The sequence below is a fragment of the Hyla sarda genome, chromosome 1 (genome assembly GCF_029499605.1).
Source record: "Hyla sarda isolate aHylSar1 chromosome 1, aHylSar1.hap1, whole genome shotgun sequence".
Lineage (NCBI taxonomy): Eukaryota > Metazoa > Chordata > Amphibia > Anura > Hylidae > Hyla > Hyla sarda.
Window position 1 is genome coordinate 482,352,049 of NC_079189.1, and position 24,365 is coordinate 482,376,413.

At 47.3% G+C, this 24,365-nt stretch overlaps 1 protein-coding gene across 5 annotated transcripts in view; it reads left to right on the top strand.

Moving 5' to 3' along the window:
* Nucleotides 1-24,365, top strand: part of SPMIP10 (sperm microtubule inner protein 10) — a 33,290-nt gene that overhangs the window by 450 nt on the left and 8,475 nt on the right. For 2 of the 5 annotated variants that reach the window (XM_056537313.1, XM_056537315.1), the window contains exon 2: nucleotides 1,270-1,367. The exons of 2 other annotated variants lie outside the window; for them this stretch is intronic. The gene's annotated coding sequence lies outside the window, so the exon portion shown is untranslated. Of the gene's footprint in view, nucleotides 1-801; nucleotides 1,368-24,365 lie in introns of those variants that run through there. One more of the 5 variants, XM_056537314.1, reaches the window with a different exon arrangement.

A 24,365-nucleotide genomic window follows, 5' to 3' on the forward strand; every position in this document is an offset into this window, starting at 1 on the left:
AGTTTGAGATCGCAGGGGGTCCGACCGCTGGGGCCCCCTGCGATCTCTCTGTACGGGGCCCCGGCTCTCCGGCCAGATAGCGGGTGTCGACCTCCGCACGAAGCGGCGGCCGACATGCCCCCTCAATACATCTCTATGGCAGAGCCGGAGATTGCCGAAGGCAGCGCTTCGGCTCTGCCATAGAGTTGTATTGAGGGGGCATGTCGGCCGCCGCTTCGTGCGGAGGTCAACACACCCCCTTCCCGCGGGCTGTCGGGGCCCCGTACAGGAGATCGCAGGGGGCCCCAGCGGTCGGACCCCCTGCGATCTGCAACTTATCCCCTATCCTTAGGATAGGGGATAAGTTGTTCACCACTGGGTCGCCACTGGACTACTCCTTTAAGCAGATCAGTCAGCAATCCCCCTAAACAGGATGCTGACGTATACTGTTATTGGGAGCAGCGGACCTGATTGATCTTTATTGCCGAAAGGAGTCACATAGTGACTCCTTTTGAGACGTGTGCTATTTCACAAGTGTAGCAGCCCCATTATAAGTTTGCTTTAAATTGCCGATACGTCCCAAACCGAGTCACTGTTGGTCCGCTGCTCCCGTTAAAGCGTACCCGTCAGATCCAACAACATTTTTTTAAAAAATATATCACTCAGTACCTAATCCTGACATGTAGATCTAGTACCTTTATTTATTTTTTATTAGACTTTTAATTTAGCTCACTAGTCTGAATTCCTCTCAAAGGGAGGGGGTGTGGCCTCACTGTGCAGGTCTCTGCCCCCTCCCTCAGTATGCTGTCTGCTCACATCTCCCCTAGCATTAGCAAAACTACAACTCCCAGCTTGTCCTCACTGACAGTAGCGGGACACAAGCTGACAGTGGGAGGATTTTTCCTCCAGCTCTGAGCCCTGCACTCACAACTGTCAATCAAGGAAGTGTGTCCATGACATAGGTGATGATGCATGGACACAGCAGGACTAGTATGTGTCCAAGCAGGCAGGGGGGCAGTTGTTTGACTGGCTTTTTCAATATGAAATACTGAAAATTTTCTAATGGAAGCAATTGCAAAACCTATTGGTTATACATGCTTTACAACATATCAAAAGTTTTTGACAGTGCCCATTTAACAGTATTTGTCGGCATACCTTTTTCGTCGGGATTCGATTAACGGGGGCAGGAACACAGTGTGGGCCTAGGCTTACATGCACTTTTGTTCTGTGAACTCCATCAGTAGAGAAAACATGTTAGAAACTTGTCTGTGCTCATTCCTGTCCTATCAGACTGCAGCATGAAAACAGCGAGGAGGGGGTTACAGAGCAGCTTGTAGTGATTGGATGAAGAAACAGCACAGTAGACTCAGGGAGGAAGTAAATGCATGGTGAGTGAGGGCTGGCTCAGTGCTTGCCTTGGACACCCCTTCCTAAGCAGTGGATGTCAGAATGTGTGAGCAGCAGAACAAAGGGATTTGTGAGCCAAATACAGAAGCTAGACACATAAAAAAGACATAAAGAATCTGCATGACCTAGTGGGTAACATAGCTAAGCTTTAGTTTCTTTCTGTGATATGACAGGTATGCCTTAACCCCTTAAGGACCGGGGTTTTTTGCATTTTCTTTTTTTCCTCCTTACCTTTAAAAAATCATAACTCTTTCAATTTTGCACCTAAAAATCCATATGATGGCTTATTTTTTGCGCCACCAATTCTACTTAATAATGACGTTAGTCATTTTGCCCAAAAATCTACGGTGCAACGAAAAAAAAAAATCATTGTGTGACAAAATTGAAAAAAAAAAACGCTGTTTTGTAACTTTTGGGGGCTTCCGTTTCTACGTATTACATTTTTCGGTAAAAATAACACCTTCTCTTTATTCTGTAGGTCCGGGTCTGATTACTAGCGATCACAGGGACGGAGCATAGTGACGTCACGGCTCCGCCTCGTGTGACATCACGGCTCCGCCCCCTCAATGTAAGCCTACGGAGGGGGCGTCACGCTCCGGGGGCTGATGCTAACGGGGTGCGGCGTGGGAGATCACGGGGGTCCCCAGCGGCAGGACCCCCGCGGTCAGGCATCTTATCCCCTATCCTTTGGATAGGGGATAAGATGTCTTAGTGCCGGAGAACCCCTTTAAAGGCCTATCCTCCAGATAGTTCATCAATATCAGAATGTGGGGGGGGTTCAACAACCTCCACCCCCGATAATTAGCTGTTTGAAGAGTCTGTGGCACTTTTGCAAGCACCACAGCCTCTTTAATGTCACTATAATAGTTTCAGAAGTCATTTCACCTGACATCTGCCTGTCTCTACAACATTCCTCTTACAGTCCTGTCAATATACTACAAGTTAAGTTCTTAGCTTTTCTATGAGCAACAGTCCTAATAGTTGATTCTAGAATCACAAACTTAAGGAAAGGTTCAGTGGTGCAGCCATCTTAGAACAGGTGTGCAAGCGAAGTGCTTACACATGGTAATATATGTTTTCTTTAAAAGCTGATATCTGGGATCTCCTTTGGGAGGGATAATATATGCTTTCATTGCAGCATCTATATACACAGCTTTAACCCCTTAAGGACGTTTTTGCATTTTCATTTTTTCCTCATCAGCTTCTAAAAATCATAACACTTTCAATTTTGCACATAAAATTCCATATGATGGCTTATTTTTTGCGCCATCAATTCTTCTTTGCAGTGACCAAAAAATTCACGGCGAAACGGAAAAAAAATTCATTGTGCGACAAAATTGAAGAAAAATATGCAATTTTTTACATTTTGGGGCTTCCGTTTATACACAGTGTATTTTTCAGTAACAATGAAACCTTATCTTTATTCTGTAGATCCATACGGTTAAAATGATACCCTACTTATATAGGTTTGATTTTGTCGGACTTCTGAAAAAAATCATAACTACATGCAGGAAAATTTATACGTTAAAAATTATCATCTTCTGACCCCTATAACTTTTTTATTTTTCCGCGTATGGGCCGGTATGAGGGCTAATTTTTTGCGCCGTAATCTGAAGTTTTTATTGGTACAATTTTTGTATTGATAGGACTTTTTGAGTGCTTTTTATAAATTTTTTCATGATATAAAAAGTGACCAAAAATACACTATTGTTAGGATTCGGCTAGCTGGATGTGGATCCTCTGTGTCAGCGAGGGATTGGCGTGGACCGTGTCGGTGGACCGGTTCTAGGTTGCTACTGGTTTTCACCAGAGCCCGCCGCAAAGCGGGATGGTCTTGTTGCGGCGGTAGCAACCAGGTCGTATCCACCGGCAACGGCTCAACCTCGCTGACTGCTGAGAAGGCGTGTTACAGAAGAACTAGGCAGAGGCAAGGTCAGACGTAGCAGAAGGTCGGGGCAGGCGGCAAGGTTCGTAGTCAATAGCAATAGCAGAAGGTCTGGAAACACAGGCTTTGGACAACACTAAACGCTTTCTCTGGCACAAGGCAACAAGATCTGGCAAGGAAGTGAAGGGGAAGTGAGGTTATATGGACAGGGAGCAGGTGGAAGCTAATTAGACTGATTGGGCCAGGCACCAATCACTGGTGCACTGGCCCTTTAAATCTTAGAGAGCTGGCGCGCACGCGCCTTAGAGATCGGAGCCGCGCGCGCCAGAACATGACAGCCGGGGACCGGGATGGGTAAGTGGCTTGGGATGCGATTCTCGAGCGGGCGCGTCCCGCTATGCGAATCGCATCCCCATCGTGAATGTCAGTGCAGCGCTCCCGGTCAGGGGGTCTGACCGGGGCGCTGCAGAGAGGAGAACGCCGCGAGCGCTCTGGGGAGGAGCAGGGACCCGAAGCGCTCGGCGTAATAGTACCCCCCCCCTTAGGTCTCCCCCTCTTTTTGTCTCCTTGTCCCTTCAAATGAGACGAGAACATAGGGGACGCCTCTTGAGTCTCCTTCTGGAACAAAAAGAAGTCCTGGGTAGCTACACCAGTGGCAGATAGTTCAGAAGGAATGGGAATGGGGAGGGGGGCAGAGGGTGAAGCATGTCACAGGGCAGAGTGTCACCAGGACGGGGGCTATGAGGAGGCACGGCACAGTCCAGATAGGCCTTGGGGAGACCAGGCACAGGAGGAGACACTGAGGCCCGATAGACGGGACTGGGAGCAGACGTGATGCATTTCTTGCGGCAAGCAGGACCCCAATTCTTGATCACCCCGGTGGTCCAGTCAAGGGTGGGAGAATGATGCTGGAGCCATGGCAGACCGAGGTGGACTTCAGAGGTGCAGTTGGGCAGGACGAAAAATTCAATTTTCTCGTGATGCAGTCCAATGCTCATAAGCAAGGACTCTGTGCGGTAACGCACAGTGCAGTCCAACTTCACTCAGTTGACCGAAGAAATGTAGAGCGGCTTGACGAGACGGGTCACCGGGATGCAGAACCTATTCACCAAAGAAGCCAGAATAAAATTTCCAGAAGAACCAGAGTCCAAGAAGGCCACGGCTGAGAAGGAGGAGTTGGCAGAAGGAGAAATCCGCACGGGCACAGTGAGACGTGGAGAAGCAGACTTCGTACCAAGAGACGCCACACCCACATGAGCTGGGTGCGTGCGTGCGTTTCCCAGACGTGGAGGACGAATAGGGTAATCCACCAAGAAATGTTCGGTACTAGCGCAGTACAGACATAAATTTTTATCCCTACGGCGAGTCCTCTCTTCATGGGTCAGACGAGACCGATCCACTTGCATAGCCTCCTCGGCGGGAGGCACAAGGGTAGATTGCAAAGGATACTGTGAGAGAGGTGCCCAGAGATCAAGGTCTTTTTCCTGGCGGAGCTCCTGGTGTCTTTCAGAAAAACGCATGTCAATGCGGGTGGCCAAATGGATAAGTTCTTGCAGGTTGGCAGGAATCTCTCGTGCGGCCAGCACATCCTTGATGTTACTGGATAGGCCTTTTTTAAAGGTCGCGCAGAGAGCCTCGTTATTCCAAGATAATTCGGAGGCGAGAGTACGAAATTGGATGGCGTACTCGCCTATTGAAGAATTACCCTGGACCAGGTTCAGCAGGGCAGTCTCGGCAGAAGAAGCTCGGGCTGGTTCCTCGAAGACACTACGGACTTCAGCGAAGAAGGACTGGACTGTGGCTGTGGCAGGATCATTGCGGTCCCAGAGTGGTGTGGCCCAAGACAAGGCCTTTCCAGACAGAAGACTAACTACGAACGCCACTTTAGACCGTTCTGTAGGAAATTGGTCCGACAACATCTCCATATGTAGGGAACATTGAGACAGGAAGCCACGGCAGAGTCTAGAGTCCCCATCAAATTTGTCCGGCAGGGACAAGCGGAGGCTAGGAGCGGCCACTCGCTGCGGAGGAGGTGCAGGAGCTGGCGGAGGAGATGGTTGCTGCTGTAGCAGTGGCAGAAGTTGCTGTAACATGGCGGTCAACTGCGACAGCTGCTGTCCTTGTTGGGCAATTTGCTGCGATTGCTGGGCGACCACCGTGGGTAGGTCAGCGAGACTTGGCAGCGGCAACTCAGCAGGATCCATGGCCGGATCTACTGTTAGGATTCGGCTAGCTGGATGTGGATCCTCTGTGTCAGCGAGGGATTGGCGTGGACTGTGTCGGTGGACCGGTTCTAGGTTGCTACTGGTTTTCACCAGAGCCTGCGGCAAAGCGGGATGGTCTTGCTGCGGCGGTAGCAACCAGGTCGTATCCACCGGCAACGGCTCAACCTCGCTGACTGCTGAGAACGCGTGGGACAGAAGGACTAGGCAGAGGCAAGGTCAGACGTAGCAGAAGGTCGGGGCAGGCGGCAAGGTTCGTAGTTAATAGCAATAGCAGAAGGTCTGGAAACACAGGCTTTGGACAACACTAAACGCTTTCTCTGGCACAAGGCAACAAGATCCGGCAAGGAAGTGAAGGGGAAGTGAGGTTATATGGACAGGGAGCAGGTGGAAGCTAATTAGGCTGATTGGACCAGGCACCAATCACTGGTGCACTGGCCCTTTAAATCTTAGAGAGCTGGCGCGCGCGCGCCCTAGAGAGCGGAGCCGCGCGCCAGAACATGACAGCCGGGGACCAGGACGGGTAAGTGGCTTGGGATGCGATTCGCGAGCGGGCGCGTCCCGCTATGCGAATCGCATCCCCATCGTGAATGTCAGTGCAGCGCTCCCGGTCAGCGGGTCTGACCGGGGCGCTGCAGAGAGGAGAACGCCGCGAGCGCTCCGGGGAGGAGCAGGGACCCAGAGCGCTCGGCGTAACAACTATTTGAACTTTAGAATTTTTTTGTGCGTACGCCATTGACCGTGCGGTTTAATTAACAATATATTTTTATAATTCGGACATTTCCGCACACGGCGATACCACATATGTTTATTTTTATTTACACTGTTTTTTTTTTTTTATGGGAAAAGGGGTGATTCAAACTTTTATTAGGGGAGGGGTTAAATGACCTTTATTAACTTTTTTTTTTCACTATGTTTTTTGCAGTGTTATAGCTCCCATAGGGGGCTATAACACTGCACACACTGAACTTTTACACTGATCCCTGCAAAGCCATAGCTTTGCATGGATCAGTGTTATAGGTGGTCAATTGCTCAAGCCTGTATCTCAGGCTTGGAGCAATCAAACGCAGATCGGACGCGACGGAGCAAGGTGAGGGGACCTTGCGTGCTAGCTGATCGGGACATCGCGATTTTGAAAAGTGAAAGAAGAAATCTGATTGGTTGCTATGGGCAACTCAGAAACTTTTCCTCTGGACAGGTTTTGATAAATCTCCCCAATCTTCATACATCCAGTATAAAGAAGACGAGGTTTCAGCATCTATATACTTGGATTTAAAGATAAGCTACATATGTTCAGTATGTTGGGGATGAGGTTTCAGCATCTATATAATCGGCTTTAAAGGGGTGCTCCACTGCTCAGCGTTTGGAACAAACTGTTCCGAACACTGGAGCCAGCGCCGGGAGCTCATGACGTCATAGCCCACCCCCTCATGATGTCATGCCCTGCCCCTTCAATGCAAGTCTATGGGAGGGGGTGTGACAGCTGTCACACCCCCTCCTATAGACTTGCAATGAGGGGGCGGGGCTATGACATCTCAAGCTCCTGGCTCCAGCATTCGGAACAGTTTGTTCCAAACGCTGAGCAGTGGAGTACCCCTTTAAAGATAAGCTACATATTTAGTATGGAGGAGATGAGGTTTAAGAGATCAAACATCTTAACTTTTTTGTTCAGTCCATACAGTTTTGTGCCTCCATCGGAGTGAAAGGATTGAAGAAAAACTGTGATCAGTGTCCCACACTAACCTGCTGTTACAATCAGGTAGTGTGGGTGACACTGATGACAATATACACACATGTTTGCGATCCATGCTCCCGTTGTCCTGGTATCTTCATCTATCTGTTCCCTCTGTTCCGCCGGCAAGCTTGGGGCATGGGCCGGCTTCGTTATGTTACCACTGTTGTTTATTTGCTGGGCCCTGCTGCGAGCAGGCCTGGGGAAACAGCAGCGGTGACATCACGAAGCCCATACCCCAAGCTTGCCGGCTGAACGAAGGGAACAGGTTAGTGTGGGACACTTATGACAGTTTTCCTTTAAGATGACAAAAGAGATCAACAATTTTGCAGCTATCATACCTAATAGTATTACCATATAAAACATAATTAAATAATAATGATCCTTGAACATTTTACATTTACACACATAAAATTGTAAGAAAAAATATTTGTTGACAAAAGTGTAATATTGGAATGCTGCTGGTCTTGAACTGAAAACATCCAGCCCTCTGGCACTAAGGGTAACCTGCTGGTTTTAGCTGCCAGTCTTTGAATGACTACACACATAGTCATCATACCTTGACTGACAGCTGCCATTAATCAGTGGGTGTCATTTTGCTATAGCATATGCCATATCTTTTCCTGTCTGTCTGTGTAGGGGTGGCCTAGATGCACCATATACAGTTATAATAGCTGAGGCATGAGTATAGGGTTTATTATCTGTCCTCCCATTCTCTGCTTCTATGTATATTGCAGTGCACTGTACAATTGATTGCACTTCCAAGTTACCTAGCAGAACAAAGTCGCCAAAATGGAGCTTCGCTTGTGTAGGCAGAAATCCGTGCACCAGCCCTGAAGGTGAACACTATTTGAGAAAAAAATACCAAAATTGATGTTTTTGGTCACCACTTTGTCCACAAACAGTGATTAATAAGTCCCTGGTACCAATGTGGCAGCAATAAGAAATACAGCTCACCATTTGTATTGTTACACTACAGAATCTCTGCAGGGACTGTACTAATCTAGCATTGGTGTGAATGGATCTTCCGCTGACCCATTCAGACTGCAACAGAAATTCACACTCCAAAAGAATTAACATTTTCATTAATTTATGCGCCAACTGCATTGCTGTCAATGGTACAGACGCAGGCCTGCGTGATCCTAGCACCTAAGGATTTCATTGGTGGCTGCTCTGACGGGATCTCTGATCCAGAATATCTTCGGGCAGTGATTCCGCAGTGTAAAGAAACCCTAATATTTTAAAGAAGATGTCCAGCGGTAAGAAATTAAACATAAATGTCTGATCGCAGGAGGTCCAACCGCTTGGACCCCACGTGATCTCCCGTATAGGGCCCCGGCTCTGCTTCTGTGTGTGTAGTTTCATACCCAGCACATTAGCTGGTCAAAACATGCCCCCTCCATTCATTTCTATGGGAGAGGCGGATTCACAGCATTCGTCTCCTCCTCTCCCATAGAGATGAATGGAGGGGGCATGTTTCGACCAGCTGACTTGCTGGGCATGAAACTTGCATTAGCAGAGCAGAGATCACAGAGGGTGACCAAGTGCATTTGGACCCCCTGCGAACCTTAGTGAGCAATATTTTAGAGAAAGAAATTGATGTATTTGATTCTGAAGCTTCTGGATCTTGTCTCTGATAAGAAAGGATTGCTGGGCTACTGAGTCTAGGAGGATCCCCAGAAAAGTTTTCCAGCAACTCGGTTGTAGGTCTGATTTCTCTAAGTTTAGGATCCAACCAAGATCCTGAAGGACCTGAGCTGTCCTTGCTATGGGTTCCTGTAGACGAGGAACAGAGTCCTCCACAATTAACATGTCATCTAGGTATGGAATGATGAGAATAATTTCTTTTCTGAGAAAAACAACCACCATATTTTGTAAATATGCAAGGGTCTGAGGAGAGACTGAAGAGCAGATAGACGTATTGAAAATGGCGGACTCTGCCGTCCCACTGGACAGCGAATGTCAGATATGACTGGGAGTCCCTGTGAATTGGAAGGTGGTAATACGCATCTCTGAGGTCTGGTGTGGCCATAACCGCACCATTTTTTATCAGTTGGATGGCTGACTTCACTGTCTCAATTTTGAACTTTCTGTATGTCACTATCTTGTTCAAGGGTTTTAAAATTATAATTGTTCTGAACTTCTCGCTTGGAATTTTGACCAAAAATAGGTGAGAATAGTGACCCAAGCGCTGCTGATTTTTTGGGACCTCTATAACTACCCCTAGTTTTAATAGTTCTTGGACTCGCTGAAGAATCAAAGCTAGGGGACCTGGAGACTGATTTGTGACCACAAATCTTGGAGGAGGGGGAGAGGAAAATTCTATCTGATAACCCTCCTGAATGATGTTGACTATCCATGGATTGGAATCATTGATTCCCATTTGGGGGCAAAAGATGATAGCCTTGTCTTTACTGGTATGGTGTCATTTTTTTACCACTACTATTGCTGGCCTAGTTGGGATTAAACAGGAAGTTTTTTTTTTTCCTTACCACCCTTGTTATATGACCAACAACCTGTTTTACCCTTTCCTTCTCTATATGACTGGTTAGTCTGGCAGAAGAGAAGAAAAGGGGTCTTTTTAGGCTGAGCTTTTTCCTTAAAGGGGTATTCCAGGCCAAAACTTTTTTTTATATATCAACTGGCTCCGGAAAGTTAAACAGATTTGTAAATTACTTCTATTAAAAAAAATCTTAATCCTTCCAATAGTTATTAGCTTCTGAAGTTGAGTTGTTGTTTTCTGTCTAACTGCTCTCTGATGACTCACGTCCCGGGAGCTGTGCAGTTCCTATGGGGATATTCTCCCATCATGCACAGCTCCCGGGACGTGACATCATCATTGAGCAGTTAGACAGAAAACTTCAGAAGCTAATAACTATTGGAAGAATTAAGATTTTTTAATAGAAGTAATTTACAAATCTGTTTAACTTTGCGGAGCCAGTTGATAGATATATAAAAAGGTTTTGCCTGGAATACCTCTTTAAGGAAACCTTTCTTATTATCTGAGGCCTTGGCTAAAAACAAATTGCCCACTCTCCTGGAAATATTTGACAGTACTGCAGTGCGAGCTGATAATTTTTACGGATTCGGCCGAGGCATCTGCTAAGAAATTTGGAGCCAACTTATGAAGGGAAAGAGACTCAATAATATGCTCTTGAAGAGTATCGCTCTGCAGTTGTAATTGAAGTTGGTCTATCCATGCAGCCAAGGTTCTTGCCACACAGGTGGATGCTACATTGGGTCAAAACAAAGTGGCTGCTGCTTCCCAGGTCTTTTTCAGAAGACTTGTTACCTTCCCATCCATTGGTTCCTTTAACTGAGAGGAATCTTCAAATGGAACTGAAGTATGTTTCGCCACTTTAGCAATGGGTCCGTCAACTTTAGGGACCGCAGTTTGAGGAGTCGGAATCAGCAAAAGGGAAATGCCTTTTAATACCCTTTGGGGTATGTACAGGAAAAGTAGGTGACTCACGGTCTCCTAAGCCAACAAACAATTCATCTTGAATGGTTTTAGTCTCCTGCACTTCCTCAAGGTTAAGGGTAGCTCTTACTGATCTAAAAAGCTTGTCAATATCATCAGAGTTGAACAAAAATGTTCTAAAACTCGTCTCCTCTTCCTCATGGGGGCTGTCCACACATTCACCTTCTTTGATATCTTCATGAGAAGTAGCATCATCAGAATCCCAAAAAGAAACAACTCTATTTTTTATAGGAACCTTAGTGGAGGTGGAAGGGGACTGCCTGACCACAAGAAGGGGATCTAGCAGCCTGAATCTCTAACTGCATCATTTTCCTAATATCCTTCATAAGATCAGCGGTTTCCTCAGAGACCATATTGGCAATACATTTTTTACATGGTCGCTGCAAATACAGTGAAGGAGTTTAAACATGCATGGGATAGGCATAAGGCTATCCTTCATATAAGATAGGGCCAAAGAATATTGATAGGATTCAGATTATTGGGCAGACTAGATGGGCCAAATGGTTCTTATCTGCCTACACATTCTATGTTTCTATGTTACAAAGTGGCTTTTTCACCGACGCCTGAGGTTCTTTATTGCAAATTAAACATTTCTTATTTAAAGATTTAGGTTTAGGTTATGGCTTCTCAGTAACCAAAGAAATATCCTTTTCCCCCTAAAAAAATAAAGGGAGGAGAAAATCAACCAAACATGAAAATACGCCAGAGTAGACATAATCTTACCGGCCCTCATTACTCACGGTTCCTTGGTTCTGCACAGGATCAGCTTTAGAGTTTTTTTTTACCAGTGTAGACATGGTGGATAAGCGACTGTAGCAGCAGCAGAAGGAATAGCTGGAGCAACCTGGAGCAGTCAACGGCTTGGTAGCAGCAGTCACAGGCAACTCATGAACCACAGCAGCAGCACTTCAGAGAGGCAGCAGCAACCGATAAACTACAGCAATAGTATAGCTTACTCAAACAATTGCGTTAGCACCAGCTACAGCATACCAGGACTCTGTAAGTAGGATTTCTGAAATCCCCGCCTCTTTTCTGTCCAGGTGTGATGTCAGACTCCATACACGCGAAACAGAAGTGACCCTCGGAGGCCACCGATGTCACCAGAAGTGACGTGCCGCACCGCACCATAGAGGCCTCTGGGTCTAGTGACCCCGCAGCCTAAATTAACAAAGAGAGGACAATGCGTGGGGGACCGTAAAGCAGAATGGAGGATGCGTGAGCCAGCCCGTCTCATCATGTCAGCATAAGCCTGCCTTGGTGTCGAAGGGGAGATAGTGAGCTGAATGCTCCGGTTGGAAGATGGAGACCAGGTATCAACCTAGTGAGCACATACACCTAAAAACACGTCGGGGCAAAAATAAAAATTATCACCCAGCAGGAGTCTTCTGCCTGCACTCTCAGGATTCCTTCCCAAATGGGGACAGGAAAAACACTGGGAATGGAGAGGATGGGGCAGGTTTTCAAACTCTCACACCCATTAGTAATTATCAAACTATGTGAGAGTAAAAGTGGAGTGATTTTCCCACAGCAACCAATCACAGCTCAGCTTTCACTTTGCCAGAGCTCGTTACCTGAGCTGTGATTGGTTGCTGTGTGAAAATCACTCCACTTTTACTCGCACATAGTTTCGTAAATCTCTCACAGAAACATGGATACAACCTTGTGACACTGCTTCTCTCGCTGCTTTATCTTATGGTGACCTTCACTTTTCCCATACCCCCAGATCTGACACCAGGCATGGTGGAGGAGTTGGGGTGCTTCTAGCCCCACAATGCACTTTTCAAGTCATCCCCCCATTACCCTCACTCACATTTCCCTCTTTTGAAGTCCACACCCTCAGGCTCTTCCGCCCATTCTCTCTCAGAGTGGCGGTCATCTATCGTCCTCCTGGTTCTCCCCAAATGTTCCTGGATCATTTTGCCACCTGGCTCCCTCACTTTCTTTCCTCAAAAACACCTACACTCATCATGGGTGATTTTAATATCCCTATTGATACCCCAATCTCCTCTTCTGCCTCTCGGCTTCTCTAACCTCCTCCTTTGCCCTTTCACAGCTTACTGACTCTCCCACACACAAGGATGGGAATACACTGGACTTGTTTAGTGTTGCTTGCGAATATTCGCAATGCGAATTTTATTCGCAAATATCGCGATTTTGTGAATATTCGCGAATATAGCACTATATATTCGTAATTACAAATATATATATATTTTTCACAGTACACATCACAGTGATCACCCCTCTCTGCTTCCAGCTTGTGTGGTGTAAGAAGGCTCTAATACTAATGTGTGAGACTGGCGTGCAAATTTTCGCATGTGCGAAAATTTGCATATGCTAATTTTCGCATATGCAAATTTTTGCTTATGCTAATTTTTGGATATATACGAATATTTGAATTTTGCGAATATATGACGAATATTCGTCCATATATTCGTGAAATATCGCGAATTCGAATATGGCCCATGCCGCTCAACACTAGACTTGATCTTCTCTAGACTTTGCTCTGTCTCTAAATTCACTAATTCCCCTTTTGAGCTTTCTGACCACAACCTTCTCTCTTTCTCTAACAGTAACTCCTATCCTCTTCCAGACACTCCAACCTTGTACACTTACAGAAACCTGCGTGCCATAAACATTAGTCAATTTATAGACATTCTACAATCTTCACAATCACCAATCTCTTCTCTCTCCTGCCCTAATCTAGCAGTCAAACATTACCATGACACCCTAAAGTCTACCCTGGATCAAATGGCACCCTCTAAAACACGAACCTCCCGACACAGACGGCAGCAACCCTGGCACACGCTAACAACCTGCTTTCTCAGGCAATGCTCTAGGTGTGCTGAATGTCTGCGGAGGAAAACTAAGACTTCTTCAGACTATCTGCACTATAAATTCATGCTTAAATCCTATTACTCCGCTCTTCATTTCGCCAAACAAACTTATTTTACCTCCCTCATCGCCTCTCTGTCTAACAACCCAAAACGCCTTTTTGACACGTTCAACTCTCTCCTTCGGCCTAAAGTACAGACCCCAATCACTGATCTCTGTGCTGAAGACCTGGCCAAATACTTCAAAACTAAAATTGATGACATTCGTGATGAAATCCTCTCCCAGTCCCCTAAACGTTCTGATCCAATTCCCAGCCACGTCTCCTCTTCATCACTCACAGTTTTTGAGCCTGTAATGGAGGAGGATGTTTCCAGGCTCCTCTCCTCCGTGCGCCCCACTACCTGCTCTAGTGACCCCATGCCTTCACACCTCATCCAGTCTCTCTCTCCTGCTATCAGCTGTCACCTAACTAAAATCTTTAACCTCTCCCTCTCTTCTGGGGTATTTCCCTCCTCCTTCAAACACTCTATCATAACCCCACTATTGAAAAAACCATCTCTGGACCCGTCCTGTGCAGCAAACTATCGACCCATCTAAAATGTCCCTTTTATCTCCAAACTCCTGGAACGCTTGGTCTACTCCCGCCTTATCCGCGATCTCTCCATGAACTCTCTCCTTGACCCCTTACAGTCTGGTTTCCGCTCCCTTCACTCCACAGAAACGGCCCTAACCAAAGTTACTAATGATCTTCTGACGGCCAAATCAAATGGCAATTTCTCTTTACTGATTCTCTTGGACCTGTCTGCGGCTTTTGACAATGTGGATCACCAACTCCTCCTCAGTAGTCTCCGCTCAATCGGTCTCAAGGACTCTGCTCTCGCTTGGTTTTCCTCCTATCTCTCTGGCCGCTCCTTTAGCGTCTCGTTTTCTGGCTCTACTTCTTCTCCTCTTCCCCTTGCTGTCGGGGTTCCCCAGGGATCGGTCCTGGGTTCTCTACTCTTTTCACTCTACACATCCCCCATTTGAAAAACAATCAGTAGATTTGGTTTCCAGTACCACCTCTGTGCTCATGACACCCAACTCTATACTTCTTCCTCCAACATCACCCCTGCACTCCTACAGAATACCAGTGACTGTCTCTCTGCCGTCTCAGACATCATGTCCTCTTTATATCTGAAACTAAATCTTTCTAAAACAGAGCTTCTTGTTTTTTCTCCATCAACTAATATTGTACCTAACCCTGACATTTCCATCTCGGTCTGTGGTACTACCATAACTCCCGGGCAGCAGGCTCGCTGTCTTGGAGCTATACTTTACTCTGATCTGTCTTTCACTCCCCATATTCAGTCTCTTTCACGTTCTTGTCACCTGCATCTCAAAAACATTTCCAGAATCTGCCCGTTTCTCACTACTGAAACTGCTAAAACTCTCATTATTGCTTTGATTCACTCCCGCCTGGGCTACTGTAACTCTTTACTAATAGGCCTTCCTTTCTCCAAACTCTCTCCTCTCCAGTCCATCCTTAATGCCGCAGCCAGACTCATCTTCCTCTCCAGCCGCTACACCGATGCCTCCTCCCTTTGCCAGTCACTATACTGGCTACCAATTCAGTCGAGAATACAGTACAAAATCCTCAGTCTCACACACAAAGCCCTCCACAATGCTGCACCTCCCTACATCTCCTCTCTCATCTCTGTCTACCATCCTACACGTTCTCTCCGATCTGCTAATGATCTCACACTAACATCTTCTATAATCTGAGCTTCCCCCTCCCGTCTCCAAGACTTCACTCGTGCTGCACCGGTTCTCTGGAATGCTATCCCTCAATCCCTCAGACTCAACAACAACATCCATAGTTTCAAATGTGGCTTAAAAACACATCTCTTCAGACAGGCCTATAACATTCTCTAATTGGCCTCAACATATCCTCAACATATCCCCAACATATCCCCACACCTCTTGTTTGAATAGTTATTGTGTAATATTATGTCTGATACTTGTCTTTGTTTGTACCCCATAATTGTAAGTGCTGCGGAATCTGTAGGCGCTATATAAATAAATAAAATAATAATAATAATAAATCTGGTTGTGAGAGTTTACAAACCTGCCCCATCCTCTCCATTCCCAGTGTTTTTCCTGTCCCAATCAGGCGGAGGTAATCTCTTAGGGTGCTGACATTAAGACGAAATGGGAAATGTCTGATATGTTTGAATGTTATGTTAAGGTGCTGAACCCTTAGCAGAACATTGACAAGAATCATTAGGAAAGGTAGAAGATGTGTGGAAGAATTGCAATTGTATTTTAGAAGATTGGGTGTGGAAATGTATTTGATATCACAAATTTAGTGTAGCCTTGTCGGATCCCAGCTGTTTTAAATATTTTTTAATATTATAATACATCTTCAAAGACAGTGGATATACAACATCATGCTTGTGCGGACAAATGCATTTCACATCTGTTTCTCTTAGCTGTTTTGGGAATAGTTCTGAGCATACGTATATTTTGTTACATAATACATATAGTCATATGGTATGCATTACTGTGACTGCATTATGCATTACTTTCTCTAGCTGGACACAGTATTAAAATAGCGTATGCTGCATGCTTTTAGTTTCACATGAAACTGTCCTATTTTAGCATTTAAAGCATTTTTTATTGTTGCAATGTTCTTATTTTTGTGTAAGAAACATTTCTCCTGTCTCCTTCAGAGTGAAATCTATCAGACTGCCGGCCTGACAGATCCCCCTCCAGTCCCTCTTTCTCCTCAAGTCAAAGGTCAACTATAAAATTATTCAGAAGAGAGAACTGCTGGAGACCAAGCTGTCAGCCAGCCAGTATGATGAACGATAGTTACTATACTCTAAACAGGAGTGGGGCAGTGTACTTGGTCTGCAACAATGTTTATGGTATGCGTCAAAGTAACCTCCATATGAATGCCAGGACCCAAGGTTTCCTTGCAGTAGATTTCCCAGATATCGCCTTCCATGGCTTGCCTTCTTAAAGGGGTATTCCAGGAAAAAACTTTTTTTTTTTTATATATATCAACTGGCTCCAGAAAGTTAAACAGATTTGTAAATCACTTCTATTAAAAAAAATCTTAATCCTTTCAGTACTTATGAGCTTCTGAAGTTAAGGTTGTTCTTTTCTGTCTAAGTCCTCTCTGATGACACCTGTCTCGGGAACCACCTAGTTTAGAAGAGGTTTGCTATGGGGATTTGCTTCTAAACTGGGCGTTCCCGAGACAGGTGTCATCAGAGAGCACTTAGACAGAAAAGAACAACCTTAACTTCAGAAAGTCATAAGTACTGAAAGGATTAAGATTTTTTAATAGAAGTAATTTACAAATCTGTTTAACATTCTGGAGCCAGGTGATATATAAAAAAAAGGTTTTTCCTGGATAACCTCTTTAACAAAGTGCATCCTAGTGCCTTATATTCCCCTGGTAAATGCTGCACATGCATGCCGCTATCCACACAATGTAAAAGAAAATGTGATTCATCAGACCTTTCTATCCATCTTCTTCCATTGCCCCGCAGTCTACTTGTGATGCTTGTGAGCCCATTGTAGGCAATTTTGACAGTGTACAGGACTCAGTTTGGGCACTCTGACTGGCTGTAGCTAGGCAGCCTCTACATACAGCAAGCCGCGATGCACTGTGTGTACTGAAACAGGCTCTTGCGCTTGAGGTGATTGACAGTAGTGATGAGCGGCATAGGCCGTATTCGAATTCACGATATTTCGCGAATATATGGACGAATATTCGTCATATATTTGCGAAATTCGCATATTACGTTATATTCAGGTTTTTTTTTTTGCGCATATGCGAAAATATATGTGCATATTCGCGAATATTGAACTCTCCCTTCTTTAATGATATAGGGAACTAATGGGCTAGTGCAGTGGTCTCCAACCTGCGGGCCTCCAGATGTTGCAAAACTACAACTCCAGCATGCACGGACAGCCAACGGCTGTCCGGGCATGCTGGGAGTTGTGGTTTTGCAACATCTGGAGGTCTGCAGATTGGAGACCACTGCACTAGCCCATTAGTTCCCTATACCATTAAAGAAGGGAGGGCTCAATATTCACGAATATGCGCATATGCGAAGAGCAGAGAGGGATGCAGTGATCATTGTGTAAAACATGAAAAGCAGAAGACTTGAAAAAAGCGCCACTCACCCACTGAGAAATATTTGCCAAACGATGCTTTATTCCAAGTGTCCCTACGGCAGACGGCAAGTCAATAGCTGGAGGTGTGGGGAGCGAGAGCCAAAGCTCTCAGGTGCGGGGGGGCGTACACCAGACATCACTGTGATGTGTACTGTGAACAAAGAAAAAAAAAAAAAAGCGAATATTCGTAATTGCGAATATATAGTGCTATATTGGCAATATTCACGAATATGCGATATTCGCAATTAAAATTCGAATTTCGAATATTCGTGAACAACACTAATTGACAGCAGCTTGTACAGGGATGTGATAGAGATACTTCAGCCACACACTCTGGCAGCAGTGCTGGACTGGGAATTAGAAGGGGTGGGTATGTGTTTTTTTTTTATCCTTGTGCTCCCATTCCCTGTCCCTGTTCACTTTTTAATAAAGCGAAGAAAACCTTACATGAGATGAGCCACCTTTGATAGGTACTAATCACCGTATACTGATAACACCCCACAAAATCTGCGGCCGGTGATTGGTTGAGCTGGCCGTCACTTGCATCCAGAATGATAGGGCCTGCTCTGCTGCAAGGATGTAAAAGTAGCATAGAGAAGATTGTGGGGGTGCCAGTGGTCAGACCCCCTGCGATCAGACACTTATCAAATATCCTGTGGATAAGGGGTGAGTGTCTGAAAAATTCAGTTCCTTGGACTACTCCTATAGAGCGGCTCAGATATTTACTGCTTGCTCATTTCTCCCACTTCCAATACAACTGACTCTTCACCTCCTGCCTTATATATCCCTGCCCTTGACTGGTGCCATTGTCATATAGTAAGAAATGATATTCTTTTGACATGAGAGCTTTTAAAATGATGGCTGATCAGTGTGTTTGCCATGGAAAATAGATATGACCCTGAAATCCTCAGTAGAAAAAAATACAGCTCTCCCAGCTCCTTCTAATGATCGGTGGGAATCTGAACACTAGGGGGGAGATTTATCAAAACCCGTCCAGAGGAAAAGTTGTCCAGTTGTCCATAGCAACCAATCAGATCACGTCTTTCATTTTGCAGAGGCCTTGTTAAAAATGAAAGAAGCGATCTGATTGGTTGCTGTGGGCAACTGTCACGATGCCGGCTGGCAGGTAGTGGATCCTCTGTGCCAGAGAGGGATTGGCGTGGACCGTGCTAGTGGACCGGTTCTAAGCCACTACTGGTTTTCACCAGAGCCCGCCGCAAAGCGGGATGGTCTTGCTGCGGCGGTAGTGACCAGGTCGTATCCACTAGCAACGGCTCACCTCTCTGGCTGCTGAAGATAGGCGCGGTACAAGGGAGTAGGCAAAAGCAAGGTCGGACGTAGCAGAAGGTCGGGGCAGGCAGCAAGGATCGTAGTCAGGGGCAACGGCAGAAGGTCTGGAAACACTGGCAAGGAACACACAAGGAACGCTTTCACTGGCACTAAGGCAACAAGATCCGGCAAGGGAGTGCAGGGGAAGTGAGGTGATATAGGGAAGTGCACAGGTGAACACACTAATTGGGACCACTGCGCCAATCAGCGGCGCAGTGGCCCTTTAAATCGCAGAGACCCGGCGCGCGCGCGCCCTAGGGAGCGGGGCCGCGCGCGCCGGGACAGAACAGACGGAGAGCGAGTCAGGTAGGGGAGCCGGGGTGCGCATCGCGAGCGGGCGCTACCCGCATCGCGAATCGCATCCCGGCTGGCAGCGGAATCGCAGCGCCCCGGGTCAGAGGACGTGACCGGAGCGCTGCCGCGGGGAGAGTGAAGCGAGCGCTCCGGGGAGGAGCGGGGACCCGGAGCGCTCGGCGTAACAGTACCCCCCCCCTTGGGTCTCCCCCTCTTCTTAGAGCCTGAGAACCTGAGGAGCAGACTTTTGTCTAGGATGTTGTCCTCAGGTTCCCAGGATCTCTCTTCAGGACCACAACCCTCCCAGTCCACTAAAAAAAAATTTTTCCCTCTGACCTTTTTGGCAGCTAAAATTTCTTTGACCGAGAAGATGTCCGAGGAGCCGGAAACAGGAGTGGGAGGAACAGATTTGGGAGAAAAACGGTTGAGGATGAGTGGTTTGAGAAGAGAGACGTGAAAGGCATTAGGGATACGAAGAGAGGGAGGAAGAAGAAGTTTATAAGAGACAGGATTAATTTGACACAAAATTTTGAAAGGACCAAGATAGCGTGGTCCCAACTTGTAGCTAGGGACACGGAAGCGGACATATTTAGCGGAGAGCCATACCTTGTCTCCAGGGGAAAAAACGGGGGGAGCTCTTCTTTTCTTATCCGCGAACTTCTTCATGCGTGATGAAGCCTGTAAGAGAGAATTTTGGGTCTCTCTCCATATGATGGAAAGGTCACGAGAAATTTCATCCACAGCGGGCAGACCAGAGGGCAAGGGAGTAGGGAGGGGGGGAAGAGGGTGACGGCCGTACACCACGAAAAATGGGGATTTGGAGGAAGACTCAGAGACCCTGAAGTTATACGAGAATTCGGCCCATGGGAGGAGATCTGCCCAGTCATCCTGGCGGGAGGAAACAAAATGTCGCAAATAATCACCCAAGATCTGGTTAATCCTTTCTACTTGTCCATTGGACTGGGGATGATATGCAGAAGAAAAATTTAATTTAATCTTGAGTTGTTTACAGAGAGCCCTCCAGAATTTAGACACGAATTGGACGCCTCTATCCGAGACAATCTGCGTAGGCAACCTGTGAAGACGAAAAATGTGTACAAAAAATTGTTTAGCCAACTGAGGCGCAGAAGGAAGACCAGGAAGAGGGATGAAATGTGCCATTTTGGAGAATCGATCAACGACCACCCAAATAACAGTGTTGCCACGGGAAGGGGGTAAATCAGTAATAAAATCCATACCAATCAGAGACCAAGGCTGTTCGGGGACAGGCAGAGGATGAAGAAAACCAGCGGGCTTCTGGCGAGGAGTCTTATCCCGGGCACAGATAGTGCAGGCTCGCACAAAGTCCACAACATCCGTCTCCAGAGTCGGCCACCAATAGAAGCGGGAGATGAGTTGCACAGATTTCTTGATACCCGCATGACCTGCGAGATGGGAGGAGTGACCCCATTTGAGGATTCCGAGGCGTTGGCGAGGAGAAACAAAGGTCTTTCCTGGAGGAGTCTGCCTGATGGAGGCAGGAGAAGTGGAGATCAGGCAGTCAGGTGGAATGATGTGTTGCGGAGAGAGTTCAACTTCTGAGGCATCCGAGGAACGAGAGAGAGCATCGGCCCTAATGTTCTTATCGGCAGGACGAAAGTGAATCTCAAAATTAAATCGGGCAAAGAACAGAGACCACCGGGCCTGGCGAGGATTCAGCCGTTGGGCAGACTGGAGGTAGGAGAGGTTCTTGTGGTCGGTGTAGATAATAACAGGAGAACTTGATCCCTCCAATAGATGCCTCCATTCCTCAAGTGCTAATTTAATGGCTAGAAGCTCTCGATCCCCGATGGAGTAGTTCCTCTCCGCTGGAGAGAAGGTCCTAGAGAAAAAACCACAAGTGACAGCATGCCCGGAAGAATTTTTTTGTAGAAGAACAGCTCCAGCTCCCACTGAGGAGGCATCAACCTCCAATAGGAAGGGTTTGGAAGGGTCAGGTCTGGAGAGGACGGGAGCCGAAGAAAAGGCAGACTTGAGTCGTTTAAAGGCGTCTTCTGCTTGAGGAGGCCAGGACTTGGGATCAGCATTTTTTTTGGTTAAAGCCACGATAGGAGCCACAATGGTAGAAAAATGTGGAATAAATTGCCTGTAATAATTGGCGAACCCCAAAAAGCGTTGGATAGCACGGAGTCCGGAGGGGCGTGGCCAATCTAAGACGGCAGAGAGTTTGTCTGGATCCATCTGTAGTCCCTGGCCAGAGACCAAATATCCTAGAAAAGGAAGAGATTGGCATTCAAACAGACATTTCTCAATTTTGGCATAGAGTTGGTTGTCACGAAGTCTCTGAAGAACCATACGGACATGCTGGCGGTGTTCTTCTAGATTGGCAGAAAAAATTAGGATATCGTCCAGATATACAACAACACAGGAGTATAACAGATCACGAAAAATTTCATTGACAAAGTCTTGGAAGACGGCAGGGGCGTTGCACAGTCCAAAGGGCATGACCAGATACTCAAAGTGACCATCTCTGGTGTTAAATGCCGTTTTCCACTCGTCCCCCTCTCTGATGCGGATGAGGTTATAGGCGCCTCTTAAGTCCAATTTAGTGAAGATGTGGGCACCTTGGAGGCGATCAAAGAGTTCAGAGATGAGGGGTAAGGGGTAGCGGTTCTTAACCGTGATTTTATTAAGACCGCGGTAGTCAATGCAAGGACGTAGGGAGCCATCTTTTTTGGACACAAAGAAAAATCCGGCTCCGGCAGGAGAGGAGGATTTACGGATAAAGCCCTTTTTTAGATTCTCCTGGACGTATTCGGACATGGCAAGAGTCTCTGGGGCAGAGAGAGGATAAATTCTGCCCCGGGGTGGAGTAGTGCCCGGGAGGAGGTCGATAGGGCAATCATAAGGCCTGTGAGGAGGTAGAGTCTCAGCTTGTTTTTTGCAGAAAACATCCGCGAAGTCCATATAGGCCTTAGGGAGACCGGTTACTGGAGGAACCACAGAGTTACGGCAAGGGTTACTGGGAACCGGTTTTAGACAGTTCTTGGAACAAGAGGACCCCCAACTCTTGATCTCCCCAGTGGACCAATCCAGGGTAGGGGAATGAAGTTGAAGCCAGGGAAGTCCAAGGAGAATTTCCGAGGTGCAATTGGGGAGGACCAAAAGTTCAATCCTCTCATGATGAGATCCGATGCTCATAAGAAGGGGCTCCGTGCGGAAACGTATGGTACAGTCCAATCTTTCATTATTTACACAATTGATGTAGAGGGGTCTGGCGAGACTGGTCACCGGGATGTTGAACCTGTTGACGAGAGAGGCCAAAATAAAATTTCCTGCAGATCCAGAGTCCAAGAAGGCCACTGTAGAGAAGGAGAAGGCAGAGGCAGACATCCGCACAGGCACAGTAAGACGTGGAGAAGCAGAGTAGACATCAAGGACTGTCTCACTTTTGTGCGGAGTCAGCGTACGTCTTTCCAGGCGGGGAGGACGGATAGGACAATCTCTCAGGAAGTGTTCGGTACTAGCACAGTACAGGCAGAGGTTCTCCATACGGCGTCGTGTCCTCTCTTGAGGTGTCAGGCGAGACCGGTCGACCTGCATAGCCTCCACGGCGGGAGGCACAGGAACAGATTGCAGGGGACCAGAGGAGAGAGGAGCCGAGGAGAAGAAACGCCTCGTGCGAACAGAGTCCATATCTTGGCGGAGTTCCTGACGCCTTTCGGAAAAACGCATGTCAATGCGAGTGGCTAGGTGAATAAGTTCATGTAGATTAGCAGGAATTTCTCGTGCGGCCAGAACATCTTTAATGTTGCTGGATAGGCCTTTTTTGAAGGTCGCGCAGAGGGCCTCATTATTCCAGGACAATTCTGAAGCAAGAGTACGGAATTGTACGGCATACTCGCCAACGGAAGAATTACCCTGGACCAGGTTCAACAGGGCAGTCTCAGCAGAAGAGGCTCGGGCAGGTTCCTCAAAGACACTTCGGATTTCCGAGAAGAAGGAGTGTACAGAGGCAGTGACGGGGTCATTGCGGTCCCAGAGCGGTGTGGCCCATGACAGGGCTTTTCCGGACAGAAGGCTGACTACGAAAGCCACCTTAGACCTTTCAGTGGGAAACAGGTCCGACATCATCTCCAGATGCAGGGAACATTGGGAAAGAAAGCCACGGCAAAACTTAGAGTCCCCATCAAATTTATCCGGCAAGGATAAGCGTATCCCAGGAGCGGCCACTCGCTGCGGAGGAGGTGCAGGAGCTGGCGGAGGAGATGACTGCTGAAGCTGTGGTAGTAACTGTTGTAGCATAACGGTCAGTTGAGACAGCTGTTGGCCTTGTTGCGCTATCTGTTGTGACTGCTGGGCGACCACCGTGGTGAGGTCAGCGACAACTGGCAGAGGAACTTCAGCGGGATCCATGGCCGGATCTACTGTCACGATGCCGGCTGGCAGGTAGTGGATCCTCTGTGCCAGAGAGGGATTGGCGTGGACCGTGCTAGTGGACCGGTTCTAAGCCACTACTGGTTTTCACCAGAGCCCGCCGCAAAGCGGGATGGTCTTGCTGCGGCGGTAGTGACCAGGTCGTATCCACTAGCAACGGCTCACCTCTCTGGCTGCTGAAGATAGGCGCGGTACAAGGGAGTAGGCAAAAGCAAGGTCGGACGTAGCAGAAGGTCGGGGCAGGCAGCAAGGATCGTAGTCAGGGGCAACGGCAGAAGGTCTGGAAACACTGGCAAGGAACACACAAGGAACGCTTTCACTGGCACTAAGGCAACAAGATCCGGCAAGGGAGTGCAGGGGAAGTGAGGTGATATAGGGAAGTGCACAGGTGAACACACTAATTGGGACCACTGCGCCAATCAGCGGCGCAGTGGCCCTTTAAATCGCAGAGACCCGGCGCGCGCGCGCCCTAGGGAGCGGGGCCGCGCGCGCCGGGACAGAACAGACGGAGAGCGAGTCAGGTAGGGGAGCCGGGGTGCGCATCGCGAGCGGGCGCTACCCGCATCGCGAATCGCATCCCGGCTGGCAGCGGAATCGCAGCGCCCCGGGTCAGAGGACGTG